The sequence below is a fragment of the Salvelinus alpinus genome, chromosome 30 (assembly GCF_045679555.1).
Source record: "Salvelinus alpinus chromosome 30, SLU_Salpinus.1, whole genome shotgun sequence".
Taxonomy (NCBI): Eukaryota; Metazoa; Chordata; class Actinopteri; order Salmoniformes; family Salmonidae; genus Salvelinus; species Salvelinus alpinus.
Genome location: NC_092115.1, coordinates 37,776,826 through 37,797,347, shown reverse-complemented (window position 1 = coordinate 37,797,347; position 20,522 = coordinate 37,776,826). Strand labels below are relative to the sequence as shown.

At 42.6% G+C, this 20,522-nt stretch overlaps 1 protein-coding gene across 1 annotated transcript in view; it reads right to left on the bottom strand.

Moving 5' to 3' along the window:
* The window catches only part of LOC139559626 (protein-glutamine gamma-glutamyltransferase K-like), a 48,321-nt gene extending 37,543 nt beyond the window's left edge, over positions 1-10,778 (bottom strand). The window contains exon 1 of the mRNA XM_071375776.1: positions 10,620-10,778. The gene's annotated coding sequence lies outside the window, so the exon portion shown is untranslated. The remainder of the gene's footprint in view (positions 1-10,619) is intronic.
* Between the last annotated feature and the right edge of the window lie 9,744 nt (positions 10,779-20,522).

Below are 20,522 nucleotides of genomic sequence, written 5' to 3'. Positions count from 1 at the left end.
CTCCCTCAACATGATCAAGACAAAGGAGATGATTGTGGACTACGGAAAAAGGAGGACCGAGCATGCCCCCATTATCATTGATGGGGCTGTAGTGGAGCAGGTTGAGAGCTTCTCAACAAACTATCATGGTCCAAACACACCAAGACAGTTGTGAAGATGGCACGGCAACGCCTATTCCCCCTCAGGAGACTGAAAAGATTTGGCATGTGTCTTCAGATCCTCAAAAAGTTCTACAGCTGCACCATCGAGAGCATCCTGATTGGTTGCATCATCACCTGGTATAGCAACAGCTCGGCCTCCGACCACAAGGCACTACAGAGGGTAGTGAGTACGGCCCAGTACATCACTGGGGCCAAGCTTCCTGCCATTCAGGGCCTATATACCAGGCGATGTCAGACGAAGACTCCAGCCACCCTAGTCACAGACTACTCTCTCTGCTAACGCATGGCAAGAATGCCAAGTCTAGGTCCAGAAGGCTTCTTAATCTCCCCCCAAGCCATAAGACTACTGAACAGCTAATCAAATGGCTACCCGGACTATTTGCATTGACCCCCACTTTTTTTACACGGCTGCTACTCGCTGTTTTTTATCTATGCATAGTCACTTTACCCCTACATACATGTACAGTACCAGTCAAAAGTTTGAACACACCTACTAATTTTTCTTTATTTTTACTATTTTCTACATTGTAGAATGATAGTGAAGACATGACAACTATGAAATAACACATATTGAATCATGTAGTAACCAAAAAAGTGTTAAACAACATATTTTACATTTGAGATTCTTCAAAGTAGTCACCCTTTGACTTGATGACAGCTTTGCACACTCTTGGCATTCTCTCGACTAACCTGTACCCCCACACATCAACTCGTTACTGGTACCCCCTGTATATAGTCTCGTTATTGTTATTATATTGTTGCTCTTTTATTTTCTACTTTAGTTTATTTAGTAAATATTTTTCTTAACTGCATTGTTGGTTAAGTGCTTGAAAGTAAACATTTCACGGCAAGGTCTACTCCTGTTGTATTCGGCACATGAAACAAATAACATTTGATTTGACGATTTTATTGGCATATTTACAACCAAGCTGTTCAATCTAATTTCAGCTAAGTCATGCCTTCTATGAATTCCTATTAACTTCTTATGGCTGCAGGGGCAGTATTGAGTAGCTTGGATGAAAGGTGCACAGAGGTGCCCAGAGTAAACGGCCTGCTCCTCAGTCATAGTTGCTAATATATGCATATTATTATTAGTATTGGATAGGAAACACTCTGAAGTTTCTAAATCTGTTTGCATTATGTCTGTGAGTATAACAGAACTCATATGGCAGGCAAAAACCTGAGAAAAAATCCAAACAGGAAGTGGAAATTCTAAAGCTGGTCGATTTTCAACCAAGATCCTATTGAAATCACAGCAAGATATGGATGAGTTTGCACTTCCTACGGCTTCCACTAGATGTCAACAGTCTGTAGAACCTTGTCTGATGCCTCTACTGTGAAGGGGGGCCGAATGAGAGGGGAATTAGTCAGGTCTGCCATGACCTGGCCATGCTTTCACCATGCGCGTTCACATGAGAGGGAGCTCTGTTCCATCGCTCATCTGAAGTCAATGTAATTCTCCGGTTGGAACGTTATTCAAGATTTATGTTAAAAACATTCTAAAGATTGATTCAATACATTGTTTGACATGTTTCTACGGACTGTTACGGAACTTTAGGACATTTCGTCAGCTTTTAGTGAACGCGCTTCCTGACGTTGGATTTGTATACCAAACACGCGACAAAAATAGCTATTTGGACATAAATGATGGACATTACCGAACAAAACAAACATTTCTTGTGGAAGTGGGAGTCCTGGGAGTGCATTCCGACTAAGATCAGCAAAGGTAAGTGAAGATTTATAATGCTTTTTATGAGTTTTGTTGACTGCACAATTTGACGGGTAACTGTATGGCTTGCTTTTGTGGCTGAACGCTGTTTTCAGATGATTGAATATTGTGTTTTGCCGTAAAGCTTTTTGAAATCTGACACAGCGGTTGCATTAAGAACAAGTGTATCTTTAATTCTATGTAAAACATGTATCTTTCATCAAAGTTTATGATGAGTATTTCTGTTATTTGACGTGGCTCTCTGCAATTTCTCTGGATATTTCGGAGGCATTTCTGAACATGGCGCCAATGTAAACTGAGGTTTTTGGATATAAATATGAACTTAATCGAACAAGACATATATGTATTGTGTAACATGAAGTCCTATGAGTGTGATCTGATGAAGATCATCAAAGGTTAGTGATTAATTTTATCTCTATTTGTGCTTTTTGTGACTCCTCTCTTTGGCTGGAAAAATGGCAGAATTTTTGTTTGTGGTGCTTTCGCTGAAAAGCCTATTTGAAATCGGACACTTTGGTGGGATTAACAACAAGATTACCTTTAAAATGGTATAATATACATGTATGTTTGAGGAATTTTAATTATGAGATTTCTGTTGTTTGAATTTGGCGCCCGGCACTTTCACTGGCTGTTGTCATATCATCCCGTTAGCGGGATTGCAGCCATATGACCAGGTCTTTCACACAATGAAACAAAAAAGAAATAGGTAAAGAAGAGGATTCTACCTGAGGCTATTGAGATGCATCATCTCTATCACTCTAACCCGGATGCTTATAAGAGTAGATGTATGTAGAGGCCAGGGTTGGGCTCAATTCTCTATCACTCTAACCCGGATGCTTATAAGAGAAGATGTATGTAGAGGCCAGGGTTGGGCTCAATTCTCTATCATCTAACCCGGATGCTTATAAGAGAAGATGTATGTAGAGGCCAGGGTTGGGCTCAATTCTCTATCACTCTAACCCGGATGCTTATAAGAGAAGATGTATGTAGAGGCCAGGGTTGGGCTCAATTCTCTATCACTCTAACCCGGATGCTTATAAGAGAAGATGTATGTAGAGGCCAGGGTTGGGCTCAATTCTCTATCACTCTAACCCGGATGCTTATAAGAGAAGATGTATGTAGAGGCCAGGGTTGGGCTCAATTCTCTATCACTCTAACCTGGATGCTTATAAGAGAAGATGTATGTAGAGGCCAGGGTTGGGCTCAATTCTCTATCACTCTAACCCCGGATGCTTATAAGAGAAGATGTATGTAGAGGCCAGGGTTGGGCTCAATTCTCTATCACTCTAACCCGGATGCTTATAAGAGAAGATGTATGTAGAGGCCAGGGTTGGGCTCAATTCTCTATCACTCTAACCCGGATGCTTATAAGAGAAGATGTATGTAGAGGCAAGAGTTGGGCTCAATTTGAATAAAACAAAAATGACAATTCAATAATTAAAAAAGGGCATTTATTTTCAATGACTTCTCAATAAACTGAAAAGTAAAATCTATTTATTTCAAAAGTTTTACCATTTCTGAATGTTAAGTTCAAATCACTTCCTGAATATACTGACTTCAATTCGAATTGAGCCCAAGTCTGGTAGAGGCTAGTTGAAAGGTTTCACAAACCTTTTGATAATAACAACTGGTAAGATAGTTCTGTGACAGCTCAGAGGGAGGAAAGAGAACAGCTGGGTGAAGAAGAGGGGTGTTTTGTACATGGTGGGTTTAGCAACTACAGCACTGTGTGTGTGTGTGTGTGTGTTTGTGTGATTTAGAAACTTGTCAGTCCATATGCTGGTCCAATGATGATAAACATGTGTGCCTCTCCTGGTTTCTCTCCTGCCAAGTCAGTTTGTTTTGGCAGGTAGCACCATGCAAGCACCGTTGGAATGCACATGGGCCACTGAGATAAGAGCCTTTAATTCAATGCAGTTTCCCAACAACAACACCCACACTTTAAATGCAATGGGTTGAAGGCTGCTTCACCAACACACATATAAAAAGTCACTCAAATTGATGCCAGATGTAGAAAACACCCACTATCAGCATTTGTTTGCAAATTAAATGGCATACAACATGCAACCTATAGTACGGCTGGGCAATATATCGAATAAATTTGATTCATTCGAATTCATGTTTTTGCGCGATATTCCAAATGCCTGTATCACAAGAATCAAGAATCGTTTTGTTATTTTTCGTTTTTATGAGCGTTTATGTCCGCTTGTTCTCATTGGATTTTTGGTCTCGTCTCCTTCGCTCCTCTGTGCTGTGTGCACCTTTCCATTTACACCAGAGATCTGTCTCCGTCCTAATAATGGGAGTCGTTGTCCCAAAGGCAGGAAGGCAGGCGACAAGCTTAGGCCCAAAATATTCCCATTGAAACGCATTGGCCTTTTTTTGGACAGATTTGAGCAAGAGTGAAACCTCTCACAATGCCTCTTTCTATGTGGTTTACACACAAACCAAGCCCTTTCCTGTCAGCAAAGTTGAGAGATCACATCTTACTCTCTGACAAGCGGTTTGAACTCGTCAAACAGAATTGGCCATATGGACACCAAAACACATTGAGACATTATTTTACTGTAATTGTTATGTCTCAACTACTCAAATTGAGCACAGTGCAGACACTAGTAAAACAAGAGTATCAATGATACACGTCAATGATACAATAACACGTTCCGCTAGCAGTATTTCAGCATAAAGACTGTTATACTAGCTGTCTAGTCTTTTTATAATTGTGTTTTATAAATGTGCAGTAAGCATAAAACACAATTATATAAGGAGTTGGCAACTCGTTCTCATTCTGAGAAATAAGGTAGGCCACTTGATTTCAAGAAGTGGACAGGCTAACATGCTTTCAAACAGTTGGCGGCAGACTGAAGGGTGTGTTCATTGCAATTCCACTGTTCAACCTTGTTAGCTAGCACATAGATCCAAGTTGGCTAAACTTAAAATATAAAGATTAGCTTGGCTAATCACTAGCACGGGGGCTTGAGAGATTGTTGAGACCTGTGTTAATTTTCTATAGCCTAATGCCTGCTCCAAGAAGTTTGTCATTATTAGTGTATGTGCATTATGCAAGGTTCTTGTAACGATTGTTCTCCTCCTCGTCTGAGGAGGAGCATGGATCGGACCAAAACGCAGCTTGTGGAGAATACATGTTTGATTTATTTTAAAGAAGACGAAACGAAGAACACTGACAAACTATACAAAACAACAAACGACGTCAACAGACCTGAACATGTGAACTTACATATAACGAAGAACGCACAAACAGGTACAGACTAAACAAACAAAACAGTCCCGTGTGGTACAAACACTGACACGGAAGACAAACATCCACAAAACACACGTGAAACCCCGGCTGCCTAAGTATGATTCTCAATCAGGGACAACGATTGACAGCTGCCTCTGATTGAGAATCATACCAGGCCGAACACACAAAATCCCAACATAAAAATCACACATCGACAACCCACCCAACTCACGCCCTGACCATACTAAATAAATACAAAAACAAGGGAAAACAGGTCAGGAACGTGACAGAACCCCCCCCTTAAGGTGCGAACTCCGGGCGCACCACCTAAAACTCTAGGGGAGGGTCTGGGTGGGCGTCTGTCCGCGGTGGCGGCTCTGGCGCGGGACGTGGACCACACGTAAACAATGTTTTTTCCCGCCTCCTTAATCGCCCCCGTGGCCTCCTAACCACAACCACCCTCCATATCAACCCCACTGAACCAAGGGGTAGCACCGGACTGAGGGGCAGATCCTGGCTGGCGGGCGGCTCTGGCAGATCCTGGCTGACTGGCGGCTCTGGCAGATCCTGGCTGGCGGGCGGCTCTGGCAGATCCTGGCTGGCTGGCGGCTCTGGCAGCTCCTGGCTGGCTGATGGCTCTGGCTGGTCATGGCTGACTGACGGCTCTGGCTGGTCATGGCTGGCTGACGGCTCTGGCTGGTCATGGCTGGCTGACGGCTCTGGCTGGTCATGGCTGGCTGACGGCTCTGGCTGGTCATGGCTGGCTGACGGCTCTGGCTGGTCATGGCTGGCTGATGGCTCTGGGCAGGCAGGCAGCTCAGACTCTGGCTGCGCTGGAGAGGAGGAAGGCTCTGACAGCGCTGGACAGGTGGGAGCAACTGGAGAGAGAAGACGGAGAGACAGCCTGGTGCGGGGGGCTGCCACCGGAGGACTGGTACGTGGAGGTGGCACCGGATATACCGGACCGTGAAGGAGAACACGAGCTCTTGAGCACCGAGCCTGCCCAACCTTACCTGGTTGAATGGTCCCCGTAGCCCTGCCAGTGTGGCGAGGTGGAATAGCCCGCACTGGGCTATGCTGGCGAACCGGGGACACCATTTGTAAGGCTGGTGCCATGTACGCCGGCCCGAGGAGACGCACTGGAGACCAGATGCATTGGGCCGGCTTCATGGCACCCGGCTCGATGCCCAACCTAGCCCGACCAGTGCGGCGAGGTGGAATAGCCCGCACTGGACTAAGCACGCGTACTGGGGACACCGTGCGCTCCACCGCATAACGGTGTCTGACCAGTACGACGCCCTCTCACTCCACGGTAAGCACGGGGAGTTGGCTCAGGTCTCCTACCCGGCTTTGCCACACTCCGCGTGTGCCCCCCCCCCCCCCCCCGCCCCAAGACATTTTTGGGTCTGAATCTCGGGCTTCCAACCGCGTCGCCAGCGCCTCTCTGCCTTCGCTGCCTCCAACTCTGCCTTGGGACGGCGATATTCCCCTGGCTGAGCCCAGGGTCCTTTGTCGTCCAGGATCTCTTCCCAAGTCCACGAGTCCTGTGTCTTCTGCCGCTGCTGCCCTTTCCCACTCTGCTTGGTCCTTTGTAGGTGGGTGTTTCTGTAACGATTGTTCTCCTCCTCGTCTGAGGAGGAGCATGGATCGGACCAAAACGCAGCTTGTGGAGAATACATGTTTGATTTATTTTAAAGAAGACGAAACGAAGAACACTGACAAACTATACAAAACAACAAACGACGTCAACAGACCTGAACATGTGAACTTACATATAACGAAGAACGCACGAACAGGTACAGACTAAACAAACGAAACAGTCCCGTGTGGTACAAACACTGACACGGAAGACAAACACCCACAAAACACACGTGAAACCCCGGCTGCCTAAGTATGATTCTCAATCAGGGACAACGATTGACAGCTGCCTCTGATTGAGAATCATACCAGGCCGAACACACAAAATCCCAACATAAAAATCACACATCGACAACCCACCCAATTCACGCCCTGACCATACTAAATAAATACAAAAACAAGGGAAAACAGGTCAGGAACGTGACAGTTCTAGTTAAATTTGTTTAAAAAAAGGGAATTTTCATAGACAGACTTGAAAGCCAGGTCAGTGATTATTGCACAAAAAAAGTTTGAAAAAAATCGAGATAGGGCTGGGTGATATGGCCTAAAAAAGTAGGCCCTCTTATTTGACAGAAAAGGTCCTTAGACCTCATGACCTTTATTTAACTAGGCAAGTCAGTTAAGAACAAATTCTTATTGACAATGACGGCCTACCAACAGGCAAAAGGCCTCCTGCGGGGACGGGGATTAAAAAGAAAAAAAGAAATACAATATAAATATAGGACAGAACACACATCACAACAAGAGAGACAACACAACACTACATAAAGAGAGACCTAAGACAACAACACAGCAAGGCAGCAACACATGACAACACAGCATGGTAGCAACACAACATCACAACAACATGGTAGCAACACAACATGGTAGCAGCACAAAACATGGTACAGACATTATTGGGCACAGACAACAGTACAAAGGTCAAGAAGGTAGAGACAACAATACATCACACAAAGCAGCGACAACTGTCAGTAAGAGTGTCCATGATTGAGTCTTTGAATTAAGAGATTGAGATGAAACTGTCCAGTTTGAGTGTTTGTTGCAGCTTGTTCCAGTCGCTAGCTGCAGCGAACTGAAAAGAGGAGCAACCCAGGGATGTGTGTGCTTTGGGGGTACAAATGTGTGTGTCATAGGATGTGCTTGTCATAGGTGAAAGGGTACAACATTAAATATATAACTTGCCTATTAATTAATTTTTTGGTGCTAATTTTGATCTTGCCCTTTATTCAACTATTCAACTCACCTACAAGTCTCTGAATGGGGTTAGGTGTGTGGGAGTGAGGGTGGGGGTGTGTGCCTCTTTGGGTCTCCGGGACCAGGATTGAGAAGCACTGACTTTGAACAATGTACACTGAAATTGTAAATAATGAAATGTCTAATAATAACTTGAAAAATGGCCAGGTCATCTGATGCAGCACTCCATCACTCTCCTTCTTGGTCAAATAGCCCTTACACATCCTGGAGGTGTGTTGGGTCATTGTCCTGTTGAAAAACAAATGATAGTCCCACTAAGCGCTAACCAGATGGGATGGCGTATTGCTGCAGAATGCTGTGGTAGCCATGATCGTTAAGTGGTCTTGAACTCTACATAAATCAATCAATCAAATGTATTTATAAAGTCCTTTTTACATCAGCCGATGTCACAAAGTGCTACACAGAAACCCAGCCTAAAACCCCAAACAGCAAGCAATGCAGATGTCGAAGCACGGTGGCTAGGAAAAACTCCCTAGAAAGGCAGGAACCTGGGAAGAAACCTAGAGAGGAACCAGGCTCTGAGGGGTGGCCAGTCCTCTTCTAGCTGTGCTGGGTGTAGATTATAACAGTATATGCGCAAGATGTTCAAACGTTCATAGATGACCAGCAGGATCAAATAATAATAATCACAGTGGTTGTAGAGGGTGCAACAGGTCAGCACCTCAGGAGTAAATGTCAGTTGGCTTTTCATAGCTGAGCATTCAGAGTTAGAGACAGCAGGTGCGGTAGAGAGAGAGAGTCGAAAACAGCAGGTCCGGGACAAGGTAGCACGTCCGGTGAACAGGTCAGGGTTCCATAGCCGCAGGCAGAACAGTTGAAACTGAATCAGGCCTCCAGTTTCACCAGTAAAGCGCCATCACACCTCCTCCTCCATGCTTCATGGTGGGAAACACATATGCAGAGATCATCTGTTCACCTACTTCGCATCTCACAAAAACACCGCGGTTGGAACCAATAATTTCAAATTTGGACTCATCAGACCAAAGGACAGATTTCCACCGGTCTAATGTCCATTGCTCATGTTTCTTGGCCCAAGCAAGTATTTTCTTCTTATTGGTGTCCTTTAGTAGTGGTTTCTTTGCAGCAATTTGACCATGAAGGCCTGACTCACGCAGTCTCCTCTGAACAGTTGATGTTGAGATTTGTCTGTTACTTGAACTCTGTGAAGCATTTATTTGGGCTGAAATTTCGGAGGTGTAGTTAACTGTAATGAGCTAATCCTCTGCAGCAGAGGTAACTCTGGGTCTTCCTTTCCTGTGGTGGTCCTCATGTGAGCCATGATTCATTGATGGTTTTTGCAACTGCACTTGAAAAACTTTTAAAGTACTTGAAATTTTCCTGATTGACTGACCTTCATGTCTTAAGGTAATGAGACATGTTTCTCTTTGCTTATTCTTGCCAGAATATGGACTTCGTCTCTTACCAAATAGGTCTATCTTCTGTGTACCACTCCTACCTTGTCACAACACAGCTGATTGCCTCAAACGCATTATGAAGGAAAGAAATTATACAAATTAACTTTTAACAAGGCACACCTGTTAATTGAAATGCATTCCAGGTGACTACCTCATGAAGCTGGTTGAGAGAAAGCCAAGAATGGGCAAAGCTGTCACCAAGGCAAAGGGTGGCTACTTTGAAGAATCTCAAATATAAAATAAATATTTGGATTTGTTTAACACTTTTTTGGTTACTACATGATTCCATATGTGTTATTTCATAGTTTTGATGTCTTCACTATTATTCTACAATGTAGAAAATAGTTTAAAGAATAAAGAGAAACCCTTGAATGAGTAGGTGTCTCCAAACATTTGACTGGTACTGTATGTGTGTATATGTAAGAAAGGCAAAAAATGCCTCATATTTCCATTGGTTGTCGCACAACATTATGCGAGGGAACAGGAAAACCTTTCTGGAGGGAGAGAAAATGTGCTCCATGTTTTTATCAGCATGGTGTCTAAAATATTTATGTGGAAAGGTGTTTGCAATTGAGAATCTCTCACTTTATGAGCAGAGCCTGGTACCACTGGAGCCAATAACACCCATCACCCTGTGTGTGTGTGTGTGTGTGTGTGTGTGTGTGTGTGTGTGTGTGTGTGTGTGTGTGTGTGTGTGTGTGTGTGTGTGTGTGTGTGTGTGTGTGTGTGTGTGTGTGTGTGTGTGTGTGTGTGTGTGTGTGTGTGTGTGTGTGTGTGTGTGTGTGTGTGTGTGTGTGTGTGTGTGTGTGTGTGTGTGTGTGTGTGTGTGCGTGTGTGTGTGTGTGTGTGTGTGTGTGTGTGAGAGAGAGAGAGCAATTCAGTGTTCAGTAATTCAATGGCCAAATGAAACGTTATATTGCTCAGTCAGCTGAGCTAATAACTATCTACCATTTAAAAGTGCCTGGTATTTTGATTTGTCCATTGGCTACATAAGCACTTTCCTCTGCCTGCCTCTCATGCCAAGTTTATAAGCTACATGTGGTGGATGCAGGCTTCTAGTTGCAAGCTTTCATCCTATAGGCTACCCACTTGTGAAATTTGCGAAAGTTCTTTACTTGAGTAGCCTACCACAGTGTAACTAATTGTCAAGAGTTGTAAGAATGAAATGAACAATTCCTTACTTTGTGTTGAGTGATGGCTTCTTTATTCAACAAAAAAGTTTGAGTGACTTTTTAAAGTTTCTAATATATATCCGTTCGTGTATTATCAGCTTTAAAAGTTTCAGCTCATGCCAGTTCTTCTCTCTAACAGACGCTTCTTGGATAAGGTTTAGCCTATGCTCCTCTTGAGGAACGCAAACGGGACTTGACTTGACACACCCTCTGCCTCAGACAGTTCCACCCTGCCCCCCTCACCATCATGGTATTAAATAAACCATAGCCCCCTATCGAGGACATCCTGTGTGGAGCGTCAAGGCACTGCAGCAGACAGCATACGCAATAACAGGCGCGTTAGTTTCTGATACAGAAAGGCAGTGGAAACCAAGCAGGCACATTTTTTGGTGGCAACCCTCTTGATGGCAGAGAGAAGTGTACATTTTAAAGTTAATTTGCAATTTTAGAAATTTTGCCATGCGGCAGAGAGAAAATGTAGCAATTTTATAACAATTTTCATGCAATTCTACTAATTTTACCATGGGGTGGAGAGAAATTAAAGGGCAATTCCGCCACTTTTCAGCTTTATATTCATCATCTTCAGCACCAAACCAAGGTCTACATACGTGAAAACAGTGCATTTCTCTGTCTGTGGTTAAACAATTAAGGTCCTAACAAAATGCTTCTCTGTGACATCACATGGTAGGATCCATGTTTTTTTTCTTGGCAAACATTTCAGTGGTCATACCTTCCTGTGTGCTGTCCCGTATACAAAATCAAATCAATCTAATTTCATTTATCACATGCTACGAGTACAACTGGTCTAGACTTTACAGTGAAATGCTTGCCTAAGAACCTTTCCCAACGATGCAAAGTTTAAAAAAGAATGATACAAATGTTAAAGTAACTAACACGAGGAATAAAATACACAAGAATGGAGCTATATACAGGGAGTACCAGTACAATGTGCAGAGGTACGAGGCACTTGAGGTAGATATGTACATAAAGGCAGAGTAAAGTGACTTCGCATCCGAATAGATAATAATATGAGTAAAATAAAGAACAGAGAAGCAGCAGCAAATTAAAAGTGTGTGTGTGAGTGTGCGCGTGTGTATGTATGTAGGATTGTTTGTGTTGTGTCGGTATGCGTGTGTGTGCGTATGTACTGTTTGAATGTGTGAGAGATTTGTGTGAGAGTGACAGTGTATATCAATTCTAGTGAGTGTTCATTGGGTCATTCTCTGACACCGCCTGATGTATAGTTTCCTGATAAACCAGGTTTCTACCTCCCCATATTGACTGACACCATTCAATCAATAATAAAAAAAGACAATACAAGAACAATTTGTGTCTATTAAAAGAAATGATGCCGAGTGCCTGGTCTCTCAATTTAGAGACATCAGTATCAAGCCTGTCTGTACGTCTGGACTTCATCACATCATCTTGCAAGTCTCCATGCGCTGGCTCCATATATTTCTGTGAAAACATACACAGTCACTGTTCTATAGGATCGTTTTCAATAACACGTCACAATATATTTGACTTGGCTGCTGGGGGGCAAGGAGACCCCTAGTTCCATTAAAACCATTGCCATCTACAGTGCCTTCAGAAAGTATGCATTTTTACACATTTAGTTGTGTTACAGCCTGCATTTTAAAAGGATTACATTGAGATTTTGTTTCACTGGCCTACACACAATACCCCATAATGTGAAAATGGAATTATGTTTTTAGACATTTTCACAAATTAATAAAAAATGGAAAGATGAAATGTCTTGAGTCAATACGTATTCAACCCCTTTGTTATCGTAAGCCTAAATAAGCTCTGGAGTAACATTTTGCTTAAAAACTTCTTAGAGCTAGGGTCTATTTTCCTGAATTTCCGCCTGACTGACGTGCCCAAAGTAAACTGCCTGTTACTCAGGCCCAGAAGCCAGATTATGCATATAATTTATAATATTGGATAGAACACACTTTGAAGTTTCTAGAAATGTTTAAACAATGTCTGAGACTATAACACAATTGATATAGCAGGCAAAATTCCAAAGAAAAACCAACCAGAATAGTTTTTCTTCTGAGCTCCCAGGCTATTACGGTTGAAGTCGGAAGTTTACATACACCTTAGTCAATTACGTTTAAACTCCGTTTTTCACAAATCCTGACATTTAATCCTAGTAAAAATTCCCTGTCTTAGGTCAGTTAGGATCACCACTTTATTTTAAGAATGTGAAATGTCAGAATAATAGTAGAGATAATGATTTATTTCAGCTTTTATTTCTTTCATCACATTCCCAGTGGGTCAGAAGTTTACATACACTCAATTTGTATATGGTAGCATTGCCTTTAAATTGTTTAACTTTGGTCAAACCTTTCGAGTAGACTTTGACAAGCTTCCCACAAAAAGTTGGGTGAATTTTGGCCCATTCCTTCTGACAGAGCTGGTGTAACTGAGTCAGGTTTGTAGGCCTCCTTGCTCGTACACGCTTTTTCAGTTCTGCCCACAAATTCAGGTCAGGGCTTTGTGATGGCCACTCCAATAACTTGACTTTGTTGTCCTTAACCTCTAACGAGTCACAACCCCGGATCCGGGATCCCCCCCATCAAACAAGCTGACTAGTATAGCCTAGCCTAAAGCCACAGGGATATCATATAATCAAATGTTCATGAAATCACAAGTCCAAGACACCAGATGAAAGATACAGATCTTGTGAATCCAGCCATCATTTCTGATTTTTAAAATGTTTTACAGGGAAGACACAATATGTAAATCTATTAGCTAACCACGTTAGCAAAAGACACAACTTTTTTTACTCCACCAGTTTTTTACTCCATCAGTAGCCATCACTAATTCGACCAAATAAAGATATAAATAGCCACTAACCAAGAAAAAACTTCATCAGATGACAGTCTGATAACATATTTATTGTATAGCATATGTTTTGTTAGAAAAATGTGCATATTTCAGGTATAAATCACAGTTCTACATTGCAGCTGCAATCTGAAATAGCGTCGATGCAGCCAGAATAATTACAGAGACCAACGTCAAATACCTAATTACTCATCATAAATCATTTCTGAAAAATACACAGCGTACAGCAAATGAAAGCCCAACATCTTGTGAATCCAGCCAATATGTCAGATTTTTTAAATGTTTTACAGCGAAAACACAATATAGCATTATATTAGCTTACCACAATAGCCAGAAACACAACCGCATTTACCAGCAGCAAATGTTAGCGATCGTGACAATCCAGCAAAAGATATATAATTTTTGACTAACCTTGATATACTTCATCAGATGACAGTCCTGTAACATCATATTACACAATGCATATAGGTTTTGTTCGAAAATGTGCATATTTAGCAGCACAAATCGTGGTTATACAATGTGATCACTAGCAACATTTCATGCATTCTGGCCGGCGCCATCTTGGAGGCGCACCTAATCTAATCAATAAATAATCGTAAACTTGACTAAAAAATACAGGTTGGACAGCAAATGAAAGATGCATTAGTTATTAATGCAACCGCTGTGTTAGATTTTTAAAATTAACGTTACTAGACATACAGTGTGCGTTACAGCCAGACCAGTGCCGCAATAATGGCGGACAAATCCGTTTACATTTTTCCACATAAATACGGAATAACATCATAAATAGCTCTTACTTTTGGACGAGCTTCCATCAGAATCTTGGGCAAGTTGTCCAAAAGAATCGTTGCTTGGTTGTAAAACGTCGTCTTCAACTTCGGAATTAGCAGCTAACAATAGCTATGTGGCCACAACATGCCCAAATGTTCAAAACGCAATACTAAGGAAATTCCGAAAATAGCAATATACTCGCATAAACTGATATAACTCGGTTTAAAATAACTTCGTTATGATGTTTCTAACACCTATATCGAATTAAATTACAGACGGATATATCTAAGGCCGATAACTGAGCGTTTCAAAATGCCATCCTGAGGTCTTGCTTTGCGTAATGACGAACGTCGAAAAGAGAGCTCCCTTCGTTCCTTGGCCTTTTATAAGGTCTGAGATCTACGTAGAAACTCCATTCCAATTCTCATTGGTTACTGACATCCAGGGGAAGGCGGGTGCAGTTCATGTCGACCCATAGGATACATACAGAGCTTTAAACTGATCTGAGAACAGAGCCTCGTTTTCAGACCTTCGCAGTTCCTGTCATGAATTTCGCTGCAGAAAGAGTTCTGGTTCACCCACAGACATAATTCAAACGGTTTTAGAAACTAGAGATTGTTTTCTATCCAATAGTAATAATAATATGCATATTGTACGAGCAAGAATTGAGTACGAGGCAGTTTAATTTGGGAACGATAAATGTCCAAGTTGAAACAGCACCCCCTATAGTGACAAGAGGTTTAAGATGCAAAGGGAACTTGAGCCTTCACAGCAGCCCATTGAACTCAAGAAACTGTCTGATACACGATGGTCCTGCCAGTACTACTCGCTGTGGGCAGCGCAAAAAACCCTCCCAGCCATCATTGCAACTTTAAAGGACATTAAGTCGCAGCCAAATTCAGGCAGATCGACTGACGCGCGGTCACTACTCTCACTCATTGATGCTGAATTCATCCTCCACCTTATCCTGTTTGAGGATCTGTTCAGCACAACAAAGTTCATGTCAGTCCCCTGATCGTTTCCTCGAGACTGCCACTGACCTCGCACACTCGGTCATCACTAGCGTAAAAGAAAAGTGCATGGAGGACTCTTGGAGACCCATATGTAGCAAGGTAAACTACCGCCGCCCCCACAAGAGAAGAGACAATCGCAACAGCCTCGCCATCTACAGGAATTTATAGTTGAAGCTCCAATTCAAACCTAATATCCATCCATGTCCTCTCCGGATGAACTCCGAACGTCCTCGTTCTACCCTGTCATTGACCGACTGTTGATTGAAATTACCCAACGCTTTTCCACAGAAGCAGGTACAGTTCTCATGGGAACGCCAGCCCTCAACCCCAAGCATGCCACATTCCTGCAAAAGGAGAGCCTAGTGCCCATGGCACAGCACTATGGAATAAGAGAGGACAATCGGCTGGCCGAGATGCACCAAGTGCGCCGGCTCTTGGAAAGAAAAAAACAACAGGCCAAAATAGTTAGCAGCACACTGGAGTTCCTGTCCATGCTTAAACCTTACAAAGACTCCTTCGTGGACATCTATAAACTTTTACGCATATCTTTCACACTGCCAGTAACGTCCTTGTCATGTGAGTGCAGTTTTTCCTGCATGCGGCGTATTAAAACCTACCTGAGAAACAGAATGGCAAACCCTCGACTCAGCAACCTTGCCTGCCTGTCCATACACGCAGAAAGAACCAAGGCTGGATGTCCAGAATATTATAGACTCATTTGCACTGAACCACAACAACAGACGCATCGTCCTTCTATAAAACAAGGCTTGGTGAGTAACTGATTAATTAATTATAAATATGCCATAGGATATTATTATGTGGTATTAAGTTGGGTAATTTTGTATATTGTGCGCCTGTCGTAGCCTCATCTATTATTATGAATTTGCAACTGAAAGGCCTTTTATTTATTGACAGAGCGCCTGTCCGTTGGTGCGAACATGATTGAATCGCGCTGATGGCCAGTCAGTCTACAAGTATTTTTGCAATAGAAATACAATCACTAAGATTGTGATGATAGCCAGTTCGTTTTACAAGTGTGTGCACAGTTAACAGGCATAGGCTAAACGCATTGCACTTCTCGTTGTGGCTGCACTTTGGATATTATTAATTTAGTTTCTGACGTTGTGATAGCCATTTAATCCGAAACATTATTACCAATGCACAGTTGTTTGATTATGCATATAGAATAAAAGCACTTCTTGTTGTTGTCGCATTTTGGGTGTATTGTGTTGTTATTGCTGAAAGACTTCAGTGCGTCTTTTACCTTTGCAGGTGAAAGACGTTTTTGTCATTGCCTTGTGGTCACTTGTATTAGGCTTATAGCTATTTTGTTGAATATTCTTTGGCCAAATTCAATTAAAAACTAAATTTATATCGAATGTGCTGTGTGCCATATCTGCTTTTATTGAAAAAATTAGAACTTCCTTATAACTCTGAAGTCATGAAAATCAACTATTTTCTTAACACCCCCAGTTATTGGTCAAGCCCCCCCCCTAGCCCCGGGACACAAAAAATCCTGGCACGGTGCCTGCATTTCCCCCTCAGGAGACTGAAAAAATTTGGCATGGGTCCCCAGATCCTCTCCGCTGTGCAATCCGGTTTCCGAGCTGGTCATGGGTGCACCTCAGCCACGCTCAAGGTACTAAACGATATCATAACCACCATTGATAAGACAGTACTGTGCAGCCGTCTTCATCGACCTGGCCAAGGCTTTCGACTCTGTCAATCACCGTATTCTTATCGGCAGACTCAATAGCCTTGGTTTTTCAAATGACTGCCTCGCCTGGTTCACCAACTACTTTGCAGACAGAGTTCAGTGTGTCAAATTGGAGGGCCTGTTGCCCGGACCTCTGGCAGTCTCTATGGGGTACCACAAGGTTCAATTCTTGGGCAGACTCTTTTCTCTGTATATATGAACGATGTCACTCTTGCTGCAGGTGATTCCCTGATCCACCTCTACGCAGACGACACCACATCTGGCCCTTCTTTGGACACTGTGTTAACTAACCTCCAAACGAGCTTCGATGCCATACAACTCTCCTTCCGTGGCCTCCAACTGCTCTTAAACGCTAGTAAAACCAAATGCATGCTTTCAACCGTTCGCTGCCCCGCACCCGCCCGCCCGACTAGCATCACTACTCTGGACGGTTCTGACCTAGAATATGTGGACAACTACAAATACCTAGGTGTCTGGCTAGACTGTAAACTCTCCTTCCAGACTCACATTAAACATCTCTAATCCAAAATGTAATCTAGAATCGGCTTCCTATTTCGCAACAAAGCCTCCTTCATTCACGCCGCCAAACTTACCCTAGTAAAAGTGACTATCCTACTGATCCTCGACTTCGGCGATGTCATCTACAAAATATCTTCCAATACTCTACTCAGCAAACTGGATGCAGTCTATCACAGTGCCATCCGTTTTGTTACCAAAGCCCCTTATACCACCCACCACTGCGACCTGTATGCTCTAGTGGGCTGGCCCTCACTACATATTCGTCGCCAGACCCACTGGCTCCAGGTCATCTATAAGTTTATGCTAGGTAAAGCTCCGCCCAATCTCAGCTCACTGGTCACGATAACAACACCAACCCATAGCACGCGCTCAAGCAGGTATATCTCACTGGTCATCCCCAAAGCCATTACCACATTTGGCTTTCTTTTTTTCTATTGTGTTATTGACTGTACGCTTGTTTATTCCATGTGTAACTCTGTGTTGTTGTTTCTGTCGCACTGCTTTGCTTTATCTTGGCCAGGTCGCAGTTGTAAATGAGAACTTGTTCTCAACTAGCTTACCTGGTTAAATAAAGGTGAATAAAAAAATTAAATAAAAAACCCTTTGGTTCCAGGTAGAACTACAGTAATATAAGTTTGTAAAGCAAACCCCTTGCGTCCTGATTCAACAGACACCTCCCTTGGTGAGTCATGTAAAGTTTCTCCCATTTCTCTCTTGCTCATTCTCCCTGTCGCTCACTCTAATTCACATGTGCACAATTATAAAGAAGAGGAAGAGATTAGCCAGTTACACCCATTTCTAACAATGTTTGTTGCAGGACTGACATGACAGATAATGATATGACAGATTGAAGTGTCATGAAAAGCCAGAAACTCCGGATGTTGGTTTGTTGCTGGCCCTCTGGGAAGTCCTATAATATTTCCCTGACCACCGTGGGGGAGGACACAAAGTGTGCATATGAGTAAGTTGCTCCTTACTGAAGACATCTCTAACCTATAACTGCCACAGAATTCTTCATGTAGTACCATGGAAATACCTTTAGCCAGCTAAGTCCACAAAGTTTCTTCAAGAATGTCCTTTTCTAGTTTGCGTATATATCTAAAATTGATCAGTCGGAATGCGCTGATTCTCTTCAATGCAGATCTGACCAATCACACAACTCTTCAAGAGGGCCACAACGCTCCAGATCGCCTTCTGTGCCCAGAGGTCCTTGATGAGGATCTATGCCATCACACCACTCTTATTAATCATTAATAAAATACAACAATGGGCCTTTATATACTCCCAGTATTTCTATGCATGTAATGTCTGTGGGTGAATTATGAAACAATTACTGTATGCAGATGTGCTACAATGTTTAATGTAGATTTGTTTTGGCCATTGCTTGATCTATTTTAAATGTAAGAATATGTTGAAGAATAACTTTAATTGGTGACTATGGAAACAAATAGAAATGTAATGAACAATGATTTCAATATCCAACTTTATCTTCTGCAATACTTTTTACAGTACACTCTTTGAAAAAAAGGTGGTATCTAGAACCTAAAAGGGTTATTTGGCTGTCCTCATAGGAGAACCCTTTGAAGAACCCTTTTTGGTACCAGGTATAACCCTTTTGGGTTCTATGTAGGACCCTTTCCACAGAATATTGTAGTTCTACATGGAACCAAAAAGGCTTCTCCCTGGAACCAAAAAGGGTTGTCCTATGGGGACAGCCGAAGTGTCCTTTGGAATCGTTTTTTCTAAGAGTGTGGTTAATGAGCTGTAGTCAGGTGGTCATTACCAGGTTATGATGAGGTCTTAACTATGACCAGTAGCCTACATAATATAGCACATAATGTAGTGGTCAGAATTATGACTAGCTGGTCAGATAGAGGTCACAATTATGATCAACTGGTCATATGGTCGTCAGAAAAAGACGTTAAAAAAATATACTTTTCAACCAGTTGGCGACCAGAATAAGACGTTATAAAAATACGTCATACTAACCACGTTTTTATTCAAGTTAAGTCATACCATATAAAACAAAATCACGACAGTGGTGATGGAAACAGGACGTTTCACTACAATTGTATTAATGACGACACAACATTTAATCGTTCGCCATGAGGGATCTTTTTGTGTCCCTCATGGCATCTTCATGCTTGTGACACTTTTGAATGTGGGTCAAAAGGGAAATAAAAGTATTATATTCGTTATTTTGCTCCAGCCTCCCGGAGTCCTCCTTGCTAGCTAGCTACACCAGTAAGCAGTGTCCAGCTCTGCAGTTCAGCTCTGCTCTACTTTATGCAAATGGAACGCGGTCACCACTCCTGTTAACCAATCAGGTGAGGAACAGATGTTTGCTTGAAAATCTTCTGTTGGATTGGCCTGCTCCGGTTTGTAGCCTACGTTGTGTGTGATTTTGAACTGTATTGTTGTATAGAACATTTGCTAACATAAGTACACATACGACCCATGGCATACAAGGATGTGCCAGTAGTCTCTTGGGACATTCACTGGGACCTCTTCATCTGCTGACAGGCTTTCGCAGCTCTCCATATCTGAGGATAGACAACATCACAAAGAAACGGGCTTCATTATTACAATTAGACAGCTCTGACTATTATCTCTCTGTCTTCATAGTCTTCCTATCTAGGACTAGAATGGGAGAATATTTTCAGAATATCATCCCACAACCTGCCATATCTAACTAGCTAGTATACCTACTCCCTTTTCTGACAGCTGGAGCAGAATATCCTTTCACCCTCTTCCATTTCTGTTATCTACAAACGCATTTGGAGTATACGTATTTAATTTACAATGGTTAATAGGCCTATATCAAAATAACAAGTGTCATGACTGTCCTGTGAGAATCTGAATGGGTCTGCTCAACTTGGCAGTGGATGACAGTAACCAGACCCTCTCTCACCCACAGAGGGGGGAGGAGGGAGCTGGTGGGGGGTTGACACCTCACGCCCTGTTGTAAATCAAGGAGAGAGAACATGTCACGACTTCCGCCGAAGTCGGTCCATCTTCTTGTTCGGGCGGCTTTCGGCGGTC